Source organism: Podarcis vaucheri (assembly GCF_965113315.1).
Source record: "Podarcis vaucheri genome assembly, chromosome: 9".
NCBI lineage: Eukaryota > Metazoa > Chordata > Lepidosauria > Squamata > Lacertidae > Podarcis > Podarcis vaucheri.
This window is the reverse complement of record NC_138767.1, coordinates 58,034,265-58,051,929: the sequence shown is the minus strand read 5'-3', so window position 1 is coordinate 58,051,929 and position 17,665 is coordinate 58,034,265. Positions and strand designations below refer to the sequence as shown.

At 43.4% G+C, this 17,665-nt stretch overlaps 1 long non-coding RNA gene across 7 annotated transcripts in view; it reads left to right on the top strand.

Annotated features, from left to right (window-relative positions):
* LOC309540934 overlaps nt 1–17,665 on the top strand; it is a 166,953-nt gene that overhangs the window by 70,457 nt on the left and 78,831 nt on the right. For 5 of the 7 annotated variants that reach the window (XR_014223538.1, XR_014223540.1, XR_014223541.1 and 2 more), the window contains one exon: nt 685–723. The exons of the other annotated variants lie outside the window; for them this stretch is intronic. This is a non-coding gene — a long non-coding RNA (uncharacterized lncRNA). The remainder of the gene's footprint in view (nt 1–684; nt 724–17,665) is intronic. 7 annotated transcript variants of the gene reach the window in all.

The following is a 17,665-nucleotide window of genomic DNA, read 5'->3' as shown; positions in this document are numbered from 1 at the left end:
GAGTTACATCTCTAGAATTACGGAAGCAACAAATGGCAGCTTGAGCCCATCTCCTCTGATTGTTAAGCAGCGCAAGCCAATTGCTGCCAGAGGCTTCCTGCTTGCTATCGCCAAACCCCTTAGCGTGCTGCAATAAAGATATTAAAATAGCAGATGCAAAACAGTTTTAAAGGCACCAAAGCAATTAAAAATAGATCGGAATCCAAAGTTAAAATTGCACAGCCATCCAGCACTGATGTCCCAGGAGAGCTGACTGCTGGCTCACACCCTCCCTCACGGGGAATGTATTGGAAAGGTTTTCGCATCTTCTGTAGCACCATTCTAGCTAGATCATTGTAACTCTGAGTGGCAAAAGAGAGAAAATGAATAGGCACAGAGCAAATGAAAGCTGGAAAACAGAGCATCTATATTAACATGGAAATGCATGATTACTTCTTGATTACTACTATTCTGCCTACTTTTAAATTACCCAATCAATTAGGATGCTTGGGGGGGGACGACGACGAACTATGAAGAATGTACTTTCGCTAATGCTGTTAAAAGTAAATGGGAATTTTTTAAACAGCATCAGATATAGTTATATTTTAATTACTTACAAAAATAGATAAGTAGCCATTTTATATCTGCATTCTTGATTTAATCTTACAATGGTTGCATTTTTTATTTTTTTTACAATACTCATAGGAAAATGTTCCTAGTTACATGAGACATAATACATAGAAGGTAAGCAAACATTGTCTACACTTTAATTACAGAGCTAAAATAATTGGAATCTTTAAGGACATCAGAAGGATACTAATTCTTAATTCTTTTGGGAAAGGCACTAATATTCTGAGACCAGTGTCCTGCTCTTGAAGAATCCGTGTGGTGTAATGGTTAGAGTGTTGGACTAGTAGTATCTGTGAGACCAGGGTTTGCAGCTGCACTCTGCCATGAAGCTCACTAGGTCACCTTAGGTCGGTTATCTTTGTCTAGCTTGCCTCACAGGGTTGCTGTGAGATTAAAGTTGGGAGAGAGCCATGTACTCCAAGTATCTAAAGTAGGATGTTGTTGTTGTTGGCATCCATCAGTCTTGAGAGACTATGGAGTGCACCCAGGGGTGAGGTCAAACTGCTGCATTAGCAGCACTGATGTGATCTCCCCAGGGCGCAAACCTGGGCAGCGTGCATATCAGCCTGGCTGATATGGTCCAAAGGAAAGCAGAGCAATACGCATAGCTGTCAACTTTCAGATTTGAAAAAAAGGGATCAGCAGCCTCACCTGTCCCAGGGACAGTCTACGGGATATCTAACAATCCAGGATAGCAGTGGGAAGCAGCGGGAAACAGCGTTGGAATAAGGGAATTTCCGGCAAAAAAAGGGAAGGTTAACAGCTATGGCAATACGTTTGGCACCAACTTGGCTGCAGGAGTTGCCAGAAAGAGGCATACAAGGTGCAATCTCACTGACTTAGGGACTCGGCTCTGGGTTTGTGTAGGGTTTACTCCTTAGCTTTTTTTTCTCCTGAAGATATCTTGCAAAGCAGCAGATGTTTAGGGTCAGAGTTTTCCTTCTCCTGGATGGTAGGATACAACTGTACAAAAATGTCCTACCACATCTTTACCACACCCAAATAACACTTCCCAGCTTCACAAACAATGAGCTCGATCAGGATTTCCCATACCTGGGTGTCCAGCTGTTTATAGACTACGTTTCCCATCATCCCTGGCTAGCTAGCTAGGAATGATGGGAATTGTCATCCAAAAACAGCTGGAGCCCCAAGTTTGGGAAACCCTGAGCTAGATGAATCAAGGGCAGCTTCCTATGTTCCAATGGGATGTTAAAGGGATCAGGCAGCAATCTATTAAGCATTACGATGCAGAAGGGCTGTAGCTCAGTGGCAGAGCAACTACTTTTCAGGCAAAAAGTCCCAGGTTCACTCTTCATCATCTCCAGGTAGTGCTGTAAATGTCCCCTGCCCGAAACCATGGAAGCCACTGCCAGTGTGCATACATGATACTGAGCTTGGTGTGTAGTATTCCTTGGGCTTAGGGAAGGTACGCACTGTGTGAACAAACCTTGCAGTGTGTCTACCTTGATAGAGGTAGACCACCTTAATAGAGAGCCAGTGTGGTGTAGTGGTTAAGAGCAGTAGACTCGTAATCTGGTGAACTGGGTTCGCTTCCCCGCTCCTCCATATGCAGCTGCTGGGTGACCTTGGGCCAGTCACACTTCTTGAAGTCTCTTAGCCTCACTCACCTCACAGGGTGTTTGTTGTGAGGGAGGAAAGGAAAGGAGAATGTTAGCCGCTTTGAGACTCCTTCGGGTAGTGATAAAGCAGGATATCAAATCCAAACTCTTCTTCTTCTCTTCTAATACCAGGAAGCAGCAGGAGTCAGGAAAACATCGACAGCTGTATTTATTTGTGAGCAGCAGCTCAGCAAAGCAAACAGGACTTGCTACATAGGTTCTAGCCTGTTCCCACTGTACTATGGAGGGAGCCACAGCCAGGAAGAAGAGGGGAGTATTTGTTACAGATCCGGCGTGTCTCTTAAGAGACAGACCAGACTCACTACAAGGTGAACACTCACTACAATGATCTGACTTAATTTAAGACAGCTTCCTGTATTTTCGTTCATGTTCCTGGCACTCCCAAATTAAGGGAAGGTTTATAAATATCCTGCCTCCATGCATTGTTGTTCCGATCTGACTCAGGGATGCGCTCTGTGCATTTTTTAAAACACCCCAACCATTGCTTCAAGCAACACATTAAAAGTTATGTGTAGTCGTTAGGCTCTAAATAATTTCCATCTTTTAAAATATGCTGGTGCTGCAATCACTGTGCTCAGTCTAAAAAAGTCAGCGACTACCAACCTTCATGTATAAAAAAAACCATCTCCCTGCTGCTCTATCAAAACACGCCCATGCACACACAAAACAGGATAGAAACCGGAGTTTTCATCAGTCTGATATGGGCTAGAGTAGTTGATGCAATCACCCAGGTATTGTGTTGCAGGGCATGAAAGGTTTCCCTTCAATAAAACTCCAGAAATCCTGGGGAAAAGGATGTAAATTAAAGCAAGAACTCAAATGTCATGTAGTGTGTGGCTCAGAGAAGCATAATGATGTTTGAGTTATCAGAAAATTCTTCACGTTAAATATTCAACACAGTGTCTACATGCAAGACTTCGAGCAGTGGGGAGAGGAAAAATAGTGTGAGGAAGGTAAATATCTTGCTAGATTTGAGAAACTGACACAGCCGTGACTCCGCTGCCGAATGTAATTCAAAGAATATTAATCCTCTCCAGCTCTTCCATCTTTTATGAAGCTTACAACAGCAGGCAGGAAAAAAGGGACGGGAATAAAGTTAAAAAATTGATAAGCATTAAAAATGTAGACTGCAAATGAACACAGATAATAGTAGCAGCAGATGCTCAGTTCCTGGTCAACAGCCAGTCTATCCTGATCTCTCTCGGTCTCTCTTTCAGAGTGTCTCCATCTATAGCTTGCAATATGCTTTCCTATTTGGTCTAATGTGAGCAGTGCAGGAAAGATAATTTCACTCTCATTTTCCTCTCCCAAATATTGAACTAGATATAGTTTAGGGATGCAGTTTGGATTTTGTTTACACACGGTTAGTTATTACGAAAACTCCTTCCATTCACATGGATGTCAAGGAGGTGAAGCAGAGATGTCTCCGTTATAGTGCAACAACTGATTCTTGTGGACCCTGGACTAACGCTATTGTCAAAATTTCCTGACCCAGTGCAGAATGAGTTATATAAAGAGATAATCATTTTCTTACTTGCAGCTGCACATACGGGAGTTACTCAGCACTGGAGATGCCACATGCATTGTGCTCTTAAGCAGGCATAGGCAAACCCCGGCCCTCCAGATGTTTGGGACTACAATTCCCACCATCCCTAGCTAACAGGACCAGTGGTCAGGGATGATGGGAATTGTAGTCCCAAACATCTGGAGGGCCGGAGTTTGCCTATGCCTGCTCTTAAGGGTTGGGGGAGCAGAATCTGGGGATTAGTTGTGGTGGAGACACCGACGGTGTGCAATAGACAGGCCAGAGGAGTCAAAATGTGGAAATCTTTCTCCATTACCTGGTACCGCTTCATTGTTTATATTAAGAAAAAGGGGTAATTACACCCTCTGATTTTGCAAAGACCTTTGCAGGCAGGTACAAGTCCTAATAATTTGTGGTCACTGGTTTGATAGAAATCTAACCTCTTTTACCTTACATTAAGCATTCTGTCTCGATTGTTAAAATTTGCAATAACTTAATGACATTTTTGCACCTCACTTTCAACAATATACACATTTCTGCGCACATTGATGCATTTTGGGGTTGGGTGACTTGCATTGCAAAATTCAGACAAGTACGAATTTTGAAAGGAGGCTGTGTTTCGGATTGGTTCCTGAAGTGCAATTGAGGAGTGTTTGCATAAAAATGTGAATGGAAAGAAATCCCTGGTCATTTCCCACCTTCTGAGTTGCACTCTCTGCTCTGCATGCTACAGGGAATATAGAAAATTGTACCAAGAATGCGTAGCACACCACTAAGCTAATAAGAAACATGGGTCATGCTGCAAATTGGGGTTTGATGTTATGCCTGCAACTACTTTATCTAGCTCCTCTCTCAGTCCTTCTGAGATTCAGCTTCCTATGGCCCAGTGCTGATAAGTTTCAAGGCTTTCTGCAATCAAGCTGTATATAAATTTTATGAAATAAAATGCATAAAAACAATACATTAGTAGACCCATGGACAATGAATTTACCTTATTTGCTCCTGTTGAAACTCTAAGGAGCTTCTGTCAGCCAGAGAAAACTATACTGAGCTAGTTGGGCCAATGATCTGACTCTGTATAAGATGGTCCTATGTTTCATTTCCCTCCCCTTGCTTACTGGGACCTCTGAGCAGGGAGAAAGAAGGCTAGGCAAGAAAGAGGGGGTATAATTTAGCATGCTTAGCAACTCTGTTTGTATTAATTGCCATTTCTAATAAACCAGCAGCCTCATACCCAGCAATTCTCCGGAATTCTTAAAAAACTGAAAAACCAGTGCTGTTTTGAAAGGTCACGCTCGCCATCTTGATTCAAAATGGCATCCAACTGCGTTCAGTCTTAAACAGACAACTGCTTCTTGATCACAGGAACCAACCTGCAAAGTTACAATATCTTAAGAAGTGTCCAGAAGCACAGTAAACAGACAACATTCAACATTATATAGTAGATTGCCACAGAACAAATTAAGTCTGAGGAGTCAAACGCGGGCAGAATCAGAACCAAAAGTTGGTGGTGCAAGAGAAAGAAATGGGTGGAGTATGCAGGATTACATAACCCCATACAGTGGTACCTCAGGTTACATACGCTTCAGGTTACATACGCATAGACTCCGCTAACCCAGAAATATTACCTCGGGTTAAGAACTTTGCTTCAGGATGAGAACAGAAATCGTGCTCCAGCGGCGCGGCAGCAGCAGGAGGCCCCATTAGCTGAAGTGGTACCTCAGGTTAAGAAAGAGTTTCAGGTTAAGAACAGACCTCCAGAATGAATTACAGTAAGTTCTTAACCCGAGGTACCACTGTAGATTGACATACAAACATTATTTAATAATTTTATTAAAGAATAATAATTATTTAATTATTTAATAATAAACTCCTTCATCTCACTCAATCTCTGGATTGCTGTGAACCTGCAGGAACCTCCGGAATGAATTAAGTACTTAACCCGAGGTACCACGCTACTTCTTTCTTTGTTCTTCTTCCTCCCCTCCATATCTCCATCTGTTTCAACTCCCTCCCCCATTTCCCTCTTCCATTAACACAGATCTGAATTGATCATTTGCAGAGGGGCACATAAAATTAGCCTAATGGCCGCTTGTGGCCCCTGGAAGCAGGTTCCTCACCCCGAATTTAAAGCAAGCTGTTACAATATGGCATGTGCTGAATATGAATTCTCCCAGCATGTATCTCTGTGTATCGTGGAGCCCGAGTTGGTCACATTTCCCCCTTTTTCACATTTGTAGCCAAATCTCTGACTGCGGTTTCGGAAAGTTATGATAACTCGATAGTTCCAGATTATATGATATTCGGTTGCTAAACAGTTTAACTCCCACAAACTCGGTCTTACTTTTGTTGGATGGGTACATGGGGTATAAATGTAAGGAGTTTTTCCTTGGGAAGTGTAGACCCTGGAGATGTCACAACTGAATTGCACTACTGGAGTGAACAGAAGTCTTAGTTATAGATTATATATGTGTGTCTTTTTTGCTTGGTAGGCAGTATAACTTGAGTGAACAAATACTTTCCTGCACCTGAGAAATAAAAGCTTTCCCTTCCTATCCCACTTCAATATGGGCTTCATCTACATCCACTTCCAAAGCCTTAATTTCCCTGTCTTCACACGTAGTTTTGGGCTACCTGTCCTCTTTGCTATCATCATCTGAAATATCAGTCTAATATTAGATACATTCCTCTGTGGGCTACTGCAAAAGGATGAACTCAACCAGTCTAATAAGCCTTTTCCATCTCTAACTAATACACTTTTGTTTGGATTGCTATTGGGAAATAGAAGATGCACTCAGCCTTTGGAGTGCTAAACAGTCCCTGGTGTGGAGAGGCTGTCAAAAGACTGGTGGCTCGCAAGTGAAATACTCATTCCCTGATGAGGTTTACTGGAGTTCCTTTCTTAATGGAGTTCAGCTTGCTTTTGTTTTCCTTTATTCAATTTCAGACTAAGCAAACTGTCCCAAGGTGAGCATAGAAGAAAATCAGGAGGGTTATTTAAGAGGTATTTAAAAACTGGAATAAATCAGACAGGAAATATGTGAATGGACTGCTTCTGTCCCAGCCAGGGCACAGCATCCCCTTGTTCCAGTTGCAGACAAAGCCAGTTTGGTTTTTAAGACGTCTTTTATTGTGGAAAGACAAACTTGTGAAAGGTTAACAAGGCCTTAAATTCTTAAATACGGCATTCATCAAATAAATGAGGGTGGAAAACTACCGTAGGCTCAGAATAGCAGGTGGCCACGGTGGCACAGAGCTGAGACTTGCAAAACTGATATAATTGTTCAGTTTGGTTTAAATTGCAGGGTATAAAATGCATTGCATGTGAAATGTGTTTTTTTTTAAATGATCCATCCTGTCCTGCAAGTTTCTGCGCCTGTCAAGCAGCCGAGACAGAACTAGGTGCAAGGATCCCAAGTCAACAAAAGGTTATACTGGAATTAAAATGATTTTTTAAAATTAAGCATCAACATTTTTTAAATATATATAAAATGGACCTGCCAGTCATGGAGAGTCTCCTTCCACCCTCCTCAGAAATGCCAGCATTGCTGTTTCCTCAGTTTGAACTGACAGCAGGAATAGGAAAGTTATGGCGAATCTCTGTGATGCCTCTGCTGTGTGAAGAAGCAGGTGTGTGGATGGGTAGCAGTGCTGGGAAGAGGCATGACTGGCTGTCACTTTCTTTCTTTTTTTTAAGATTACAAACATACATTTCATACAGTCCTTAAAAATGTTCATACATACCCACACTCAATCCCACAGATACTTCCTTTTCCCACTGTCACTTTCCTGGCAGCTAGGTAAAGGGACCCCTGACCATTTGGTTCAGTCATGGCCAGCTCTGGGGTTGCTGTGCTCATCTCGCTTTACTGGCCGAGGGAGCTGGCGTACAGCTTCCGGGTCATGTGGCCAGCATGACTAAGCTGCTTCTAATGAACCAGAGCAACGCACGGAAACGCCATTTACCTTCCCGCCAGAGCGGTACCTATTTATCTACTTGCACTTTGACGTGCTTTTGAACTGCTAGGTTGGCAGGAGCAGGGACCGAGCAATGGGAGCTCACCCCGTTGCGGGGATTCGAACCGCCAACCTTCTGATCGGCAAGCCCTAGGCTCCGTGGTTTAACCACAGCGCCACCCGTGTCCCTTCATGGTAGCTAACAATGATCAAATCCAATATGTCATAATAATGACTAGGGCAAAGGCTCAAGGAAAGACCTGTAAGCTATTTAGAAGTTAGGGGACCGTAGCACCCATTATAGCTATCCATAGCCACCTCCCCAACTTTTATCAGCTCTGTGTTTGCTGCCCCCAGGCCAGAGGTGGAGAACCTCTAGCCCATGGGCCCAAATAGGCCCAGCAAGAGTCTTAATTTGGCCCATGAGGCCATTTTCCCCAAGCCACACCCACTTACCCCGCCAAAACACTTTTCAAAGGCGCTGTTGTCCTCTGACATCGTCATGATGCCAGGTGATGGACAGGTGAGTGTCTGGAAAAGATGCATGTCTCAAAGTCTGGAAAGCCACTTCCAGATAGTGTAGACAAGACCGTAGTGAGCTAGATGGACCAACGGTCTTACTTGGTATAAGAGAGCTTCCTACACAACAGCTACCTGAGTGATAGGCCATGTGATTTAAGATCAACCCACTTTTTATTGCACTCTGCTATTGGCAGGTAGCACAGGTCAGTTTTATATAGAAGGAAGATGCAGAATTGTATTTTGTACATTAGAATCATAGAATCATAGAATCATAGAGTTGGAAGAGACCACAAGGGCTATCGAGTCCAACCCCCTGCCAAGCAGGAAACACCATCAGAGCACTCCTGACATATGGTTGTCAAGCCTCTGCTTAAAGACCTCCAAAGTAGGAGACTCCACCACACTCCTTGGCAGCAAATTCCACTGTTGAACAGCTCTTACTGTCAGGAAGTTCTTCCTAATGTTTAGGTGGAATCTTCTTTCTTGTAGTTTGGCTCCATTTCTCCGTGTCCGCTTCTCTGGAGCAGCAGAAAACAACCTTTCTCCCTCCTCTATGTGACATCCTTTTATATATTTGAACATGGCTATCATATCACCCCTTAACCTCCTCTTCTCCAGGCTAAACATGCCCAGCTCCCTTAGCCGTTCCTCATAAGGCATCGTTTCCAGGCCTTTGACCATTTTGGTTGCCCTCCTCTGGACACGTTCCAGTTTGTTAGTGTCCTTCTTGAACTGGGGGCCCAGAACTGGACACAGTACTCCAGGTGAGGTCTGACCAGAGGGTCGACCTGGCCCAGCACATTTTCAGAAAATACCAGTACAGGGATGCCTCAGGAGAAGGGGCTTCAGCGTGAATCACACCCTGATTTGATTCAGTGTGTCTGGATATGCCACACAGTCACTCACAGAGGCTTCATTTCCCAGATGAAAAAGACCATCATCAGTTATAATTCAAGGCAAACCATGTTAGGATCAAATGGAAAGTTTAATTCAGCTGCATTGTTCAGTGTGAAAAGACCATTTGTTGCAAGCTGTGTTGATGAGGTATTGAATGCAAAAAGTTAAATTTAGATTTCAAACAAAGGCATGATGAATGGCTAAGGGAGGGGGAAGCAGGTAAAGCTAAGATAAGGGAAACAAAGAGAACAGGTCGGGTGGACAAAGTAATTCATCCTCCCCCTTTTTTGCAAGATTAGATTTATTAATGACTTTTTCATGAAATAGGGCTGGGTTTAAAATGCAAAAAAAAAAAAAAATGTGAGAGGAAATAAAGATCTGTAACTGTAAGCAGTTTTATGTAAAAGACGTGTTTGTAATGAGAAAGTTAAGTAATACATTGATATTTGTTGCCATCAGCCAATATTTCATACTGCTTGCAATGTTGTTTCTATTGTATTTTGGAGGCGGGAAGGAGTTAGATAGCAGGACAGAATACATTTGTCCCTGGGAGGGAGAACATTTGAGGCAGGATGAGATTATGAAGACCTTTTTTTTAGATCAGGGCTAAACTGGATGTAACAGTGGGAGTTATATGATCATATCTTCCATGTATGCCTTAGAGTTAAAAGCAGGCAAGAGAGGTGAAATTCTCCAACATATTTTTTTTTAAAATTACAAAACTCTTTTCTGAGAAATTATGGCCAACTCAATGTTGAATGACTCTCTATTGTTAGTTCATAGTGGTGAATGAACTCCACATCCCCTGCTTTAAATAGTGGCCCGAACAGTATTGCAGTAGCCGCAGGTTGATTTACATGCTGAATATAACTTTCAACTTGTACCTAATTACTTTCCATCTGGGACTAATGAACCTGACCATTCAGCATTCTTTCTGCAGAACTCTGAAGGCTTGGGCAAATAATATCAAGTCACTGGTGTTAAGAGCAAAGAACAAAGGCAAAATAGTTGTTTTTTATGTGCATTTTTTATTTTTTTACCTCTGCACAATTCTATTAATAATTCAGTATATCACAGTAAGAGCTACAGTACTCACAACACAAGGGAATAGACCTCGGACAAAATACAATGCAACAATCTGCTTTTTAATTCATCAAATGCAACAAAGGTCTATTGAGGTTCAAAATCACCCAAGAGACACAAGAAACTTTGTGTCATTCTCTGCCTAGCATCTCTAAGATGTAGGCTGCTCAGCGGTCAGAAATATGGACAAAATGCATTCATCAGACTTGTTTTCCTGTTCAAACTAATTTAAAGTTTACATCAGGGGCAGCCAATGTCATGCCTCCAGATGTTCTGGACGTCCAACTCTCATCAGCCCCAACCAGTTTGACCAATAGTCAGGGATGAGGGGTGTTGTAATCCAACAACATCTGGAGGGCACTAATTTGGCTATCCTGCCTGACACATTCTTAATTAAAAAAGCCACTTCTGTTGCCATCACAGTAAGCCCCTAACCTGAACTTTTAAAGAGTTTTCCATTTTGTTCCCCAGAAATGTGCCCCCCCATGTGTTTTTGCTACCTTACTTTCCCCCTGCTACCTCGCCTTTTGCTTTCCTGGGAAAAAACAACAACCACAAGATCTGGCAATGTTGGCTCAGCTCTACTATATGTATATGTATATCAAATATAATAGGGGCTGATCTGCAAAATCCCAGTCCCCATGCTATGCATAAAGAGGTCCCTAGCACCTGCATAAAGAGGACAGCAGATTCATCACAAAACTGAGAGTCAGATGGTCAACTACCACCTGGTTTCTGACTGTGAGATTTCACATATTCTCTGGCAAGTATTTCCAGTCTGGGAACTGGGAAATGGACATAGTCATTCCACAACTGTGATTTCTGGCTCTCACGTATATATCAAGTTTGCAAAGGCTCAGCTGGACGCCCCCCCTTCCATGTGTGTGTTTGTGTGTGTGGTTGGACACTGCACTAGTGCAAAACATTAAATCCACTGTTGTGGTTATGGGGGGGAAATAGTGGCTATACTTCCTGCTCCTTGGAGCAGATCCAGTACTGCATCAGGTGGCTTTGCCTTTGCAGATAGTGCTTCTACTTATGCAAGTTAGGATGCTTGCTTTTCATCAATTCCCCTACCCCCCCCCTAAGTTATTCCTGAGGGTTCCTCTGGAACACAATTTGATATAATGCAGTAGCGGGGGGGAGAATCCGCCAAAATTGGGTGCCTTGATTTGTGCTAATGGAAGCCCTTTGCAGTAAGGTGCACGTTACCATTGGATATGACCCACTGTTCCTCCAGCATGCAGATTATTCCACCAGGAACCGGCATTGTTATTAAACAGGAAGAGTGTTTGAAAAAGATACTCGATCTGCTAAGCTGCATCAGCACCTGAAGACAGGATGCAAAATCCTTACCTCAGCATTCAGCTGAATCGACAACAAATCATGCTGATTGCATGTCTCTGTTTGTAGCTAATCTGAGACAGAAGGACCATTAGATTGTTGTTGTTGGTAGTGTGGATAAAAATAAGAAATAAAACACAGCATATGAAACACAGTGAACCAACTTCCAGGAGGCTGGCAATCTGTTCAATTAATTTATGGCCAAACCAATCAATAAATCTCACTTGATTATTATTTTTTGTTGTTGCTTCTCAGCAGTTGGATGTGTGAACTGGCTCTTTTGAAAACATAGATCCATGATGGTTCATTCATTCATGCACTTGATATTGCAGTCGTGAAGTATGTGTCCAATACACATCAGTCTTATGGCAACAACCCTGCACTGCTAAAAACCAAATGGGAGATTTGAGGCTGACTTCAACAGGAAGACGGTTGCATACATATGAAGCCATTGGGTTATCTTTGTTTAAAAATCAGTTGTACGAGTAGGAAGGATGCCACAACATTATTCGCTGGTTTCTAGGTACACGTAATATTTGACTGTGATGAGATTTCAGTTATAAGTAGCAGATCAGCCTTTCCTATCTTTATCATATTGTTACAGGTTAACTAATGACAGGGCAGGGGTCCACATTATTAAAATAAACAGATAACTGTGCATTGACAAGGTATTTTGACTCAATGTGCAGGTTCACTCCTTTCCTCTTTTGCTGCCCCCTCTAACCTCAGCAGCCCTGCCTCCAAACTCCAAACCTTCTAGAAGCAACCAATTCTTCCTATCTGTTGGCCTGTGTGCTGTTTCATCTCAGCCTGCGAAGTCACAATATTGCATTACTGACATTCCCTCCTCAGCCCTTCTTATTGTCTGGAAACAGTTTGTGATGTCACAGCAGGGAAGCCAATGCTGGGTGAAGTTGGGGTTGTAATACAAGCAACGGGCAACCGATAGCTCTCTTTCCATAGTGTCAGGGAACTGCCATCGGAAGGACAGGTGGTGGAAGGGCTCACGGAGGTTGGGAGAGACCCTGCAGCTGAAGCAGGAACCAGCAGGGGGAGAGGTGGGTCTCTGAGGGAAAGAGAGCAGGAGGGATGGCTCAGGGACTCTTCCAGCGAGAACAGTGGGGAGGTTTCTGGACCTCCCATAGGGAGACCCACTCCTCGCCGGAAACTGTCACGCCGTGAGTCAAGAAGACGTGTTTCCGTTAAGGAGCTTTTATGCTGGAAGCGATTCCGAAAGCAACCACTGTCGGAATCTGCAAGTGACTAGAGCAGCCATGTTTGAGGGGCTCCGTCACAGACAGAGGTTTGTGGACTTGAGCAAACTCTGAGGGACTACGATTTTACGCACAAGCAGCTCATCATCCCATCACACATAGTAAACATCTATGAGCATGCCTGCACACTGCACAGAGACTAGAATGCAAATTCCAAAGGGCCTGATGCAAACCAGGCTGAAGTATGTGCGCGCATGTGTGTGTGTGTATGTGTGTGCGCACGCATGCATGCATATATACACATTCACACACTTACACACGGTTGATTGGTGTCAACCCTTCTTCAATGTGCATTCAAGTCTGCAGAGTCTGTTCATAAATAATAATATTGAAAAACAATCATAGCCAGACATGTAAGGTAGTTTTTCATTCTCCAAGTAGTTTCTTAAGGTAATACATTATTTTCACTTAGGAACACTTCACAGGCTGATCAGAAGATTTGCTGTGCCAGCACATAAGTAAAAATGAAGTACTGGTAAGTAAAAATGAAGTACTGGTAGATGCATCAGGACGAAGTCACTTGAATATGGCTCTTGTCACTATTATTTTGCTTATAGGTCAGAACAAATTATGTGGGAAATAATTGACCCAGGGTTCACTAGAGATAAAGAAAAGGTCCATTTAGGTTACAACCCAGTCAAAACAATTATCCACCCTTATTCTCAATAATATAGAACAAGAAAGAAATCTGTATGTAGTGCTGGAACTCAGGAGAATAGATGGAGCTTTTCTTAGCACTGCTGAAATACTAAGCTTGATAACCAGGAGGAAAGGCCCATTGAAGTCCCTCGGGTTTATGAGTAGTAAGATGACGTAGGTGGCGCTGTGGTGTAAACCACTGAGCCTCTTGGGCTTGCTGATTGGAAGGTTGGTGGTTCGAATCTCCATGACAGGGTGAGCTCCCATTGCTCTATCCCAGCTCCTGCCAACCTAGCAGTTCAAAAGCACGCCAGTGCAAGTAGATAAATAGGTACCACTGTGGCGGGAAAGTAAACGGCATTTCTGTGTGCTCTGGTACTTGTCACGGTCCTCTGTGTGCCAGAAGTGGTTTAGTCATGCTGCCCACATGACCCGGAAAACTGTCTGTGGATAAACACTGGCTCCCTCAGCCTGAAAGCGAGATGAGCGCTGCAACTGCATAGTCGCCTGTGACTGGACTTAACACTCCAGGGGTTCTGTACCTTTTACCTTTTAAGATGAGGATTAGTTTACAAAATCTTTCAGTGTTTGGCGAATGTGTACAAGTCCCAAAATCATTGGGCTGGTTTCAAGATTATGATTAGCCAGTTTGGGTCCATTTATGCCGTTTCAAGATGTGTACAGTATTCTATGAGAGATAGTCTTCAGTTCAATAGTAACTCTCTATTCTTTTGTCCTTGAGAGGCACATGCAATAGGCAGTACACATGCAGTGGTGAGTCTAGCCAAATCTGGGATTCCTGTTTCCCCATTTCTCACACAATCTACAAACATAGACAAATTCACCTGAGATGCTGACTTTTGCACTCCTTGACTGTTCGTAGTAAAGTTGGGCAGAGAAGAAAGGAATTAACTGGAAAGTAAGGAGGGCGTCTGTGGACCCACGGAGCCTGTGGGTCAATGGGTTGCTCATATATGTTTTTTAACTCCCTCTTCCCTTCAGCATGGTTTTTAGAATTCTGTGGGTTTTTAGAATTCTATGGGTGGTCATGACTTGACTAAGATTGAGGTGCATCAATGAGTAAGGATTGCAGATTAAATTAAGTTCCGTTTTCCTAGTCTTCCCTGCATAATCTGAGCATTGCTTTCGTGGTTACATTTGTGTATGATGGAGAGACAGAATCTACAAACTGGGATTTATCTCACTGCGAAGAAAAAACCCCAAAACTCTCAGGGATTAGACTTTTGGTCCTCAGGTCTGCTGAGTTTATAATTCTTGTTTCTGGCTTGAACCCATATCCCCCAACTTTATTGAAAATGGGTCAGTCAATACGCATTGGTTACTCACATTGAACTTAGCTGTGCTTTGGCTGTGGTGCACCACAGCTAAAGTGGGCCATTCACATTAAACCCAGAACAAAGACTGGCTCAGTCTCAATTTGCCCATGATGTCTTATCTCATTTTCCCTGTCACTCAGTGTAGTGGTGCTATAGGAAAGCAGTAGAGCTGATAAGATATGCACAAACCAAAGACCATTATCTTCCCCAGACCACATCAACAACACATGCGTTATGAAAATGCAATTTACCTTGATCTCTTCCCGCCACCCATTGATTTTGGTGGGGGTTTCTGTTTCGGCCCGCGAGCCTCCAAATTGCAGCAGATTACTATCATTACGGTGCCTCTCTCCGAAACCACCATGTTACCGTGTGCCTGGAAATTTCCATTTTAATATCTTTCAAGTCCTGCCATATTGTTTGCAAAGTTAATTGAAGCTGACGGATGACGCTGTTGAACTTTGGAGGAGGAGGAAGGCGGGCAAAGCCACCGTTATTCAAATGGGATTTTCAAGAGGAGCAATAAACAAGTTCTTTTCATTCACAGATCTATTTAAACCAGGTGCTAAACAGTCACAGCGTCCAGGTGAGGGGAGGAAAAACAACAACACCACACACCACGGAGATGAGTGGATAATTCTGAATCTGCTGGCCACTTGCGGTGTATGAAATGACACAATATTATAACCAATCCTTTTACAATGTCACCGAGGCAATCTTTCAGAAGCTTTGAAGTTATTTATTGATATATTTACCAAGTGATGATTTACTCAGTGAGGCAAAGTGACTATTTGATACTGATTTCCCCTCACTGACAGCTTATCTGTGTTTTTTATCTTACTCTGTCATTTCCCCTCTGCTTCATTCCATCATAGGTGAAAACTGGAGGGGGGGCGGGAGGTGAGCAATGGTGGGGAGTCAATAAAGTCAAATGATTTTTAGTTTCTCTTTCCCATGGTTGTTGTATTGCCCCGGTCAGTTATCATCCATCAGAATGTATTTTCGATACCGTTATAGTTTGTGGGTGGGAGGAATACTCCCCTAAATTCCTGGAACCAGAAAGGGGTTAGAATTTAATCAAGACCCCCAAATCCCCGGATCCAGCAGGTAGTCAGTTCCCAGAATAGCCTGACAATGGCTGCTAAGGCAAGGTGATGATCTGTTAAGAAAGCAGGGACTCTGGGCCAGAGGCAAATGCATGGAGTCCCGCCCTGAGCTCAGAGAGAGAAAGTAGAGTTTAGGACTGCAATGGTAGTGGTGATGTGAAGAGGCTTCATTCTGAAGGGAGTCAGAGCCATGACTGGGGTCACTTTGAATCCCAGGTTGCAGCTATAAGGAGCAGCAAGACTCCCTTGGAGTAGAAGTTTGGAATATTTCCCCAATGCTATAGCAAACGTTTTACTTTGCTGAGCTGCTGCATGCAAATAGTTTTTGACATGGCAACAGGAGCTATTTAAAGAAGCTGCATCTGGCCTAAAAGATTAAATACCCACAATTCTTTGAGGGTAGGCTATGCTACAGACTTGGCTTGGTTTAATGCCTGTTAATTGTAATGACTTAACTTAAATACCGTTTGATAAGGATGCTGAGAATTCTCCCTCAAAGAACATTAGCCCTTCCTTCCTGCAAAACTGTAGTTTCTGGGATTCCCTGCGGGGGGAAAAGGAGGAGGATGAAGCCATTTACAGCAGGGGTAACTAACCTTTTTAAAAACCAAGGATCACACTGAAGGTTGGCCCACATAATGAGACCCTCATACTAGCAGGCACGTGCCACACACGCACCCCATACGTTTATGATGTGGGGGACGTAAGCAACCTGCACACATGTGCAGACACATGCTCAGCAAAGGCAGGTAGGTACAGACTCAGCAGACACTGGCCCTATCTGCATTATACAATTTGAATCAGTACCATGGCTTCCCCCAGCCCCCAAATCCTGAAAAGTGTAGCTTATTAAGAGCGTTGGGAACTATAGAAAAGGTAAAAGGTAAAGGGCCCCTGTACGGTTAAGTCCAGTCAAAGGCAACTATGGGGTTGCAGTGCTCGTCTTGCTTTCAGGCTGAGGGAGCCGGCCTTTGTCTGCAGACAGCTTTCTGGGCAGGGTCATCTTTACCTGGGGGTGCAAGGGGTGTGGGGCACCCGGGCACCAAATTCTGGGGGGCGCCAGGCACCCGCCGCTGAAGCCACCTAACCTCTTAACTATGTACCTGTTATGAAATAATGAATAATTTTGATCAGGCTAGAAGAACAAAATACATATATCCCTAGGTATTACCGAAATGTATACCTACTGTTTGACTAAATGACTTTTGACTTTGTGCGCCCATTTACCAAAGACCTGCCGTGCCAGCGGTGGTGCTTGTCATTCACAATGGCACCGTGCACACGAAATGAATCCTTACATAAAAATATTATGTTACATATTGTATTGAGCTGCTGTGCGGCAGCGGGTTCAGCGGCACCTTTGACACGACTGATGTTTCTCCTAAGTAGGTGCCTAAACAATACTTATAAGTTTAAGTGTGGTGGTGTTGTGTACTTAAGTATAAGTGTACAGTGGTACCTCTGGATAAGTACTTAATTAGTTCTGGAGGTCTGTTCTTAACCTGAAACTGTTCTTAACCTGAAGCACCACTTTAGCTTTCAGGCTGAGGGAGCCTGCATTTGTCCACAGACAGCTTTTCGGGTCATGAGACCAGCATGACTAAACTGCTTCTGACGCAACGGAACACCGTGACGGAAACCAGAGCGCACGGAACCGCCGTTTACCTTCCTGCCACCTATTTATCTACTTGCACTGGTGTGCTTTCAAACTGCTAGGCTGGCAGAAGCTGGG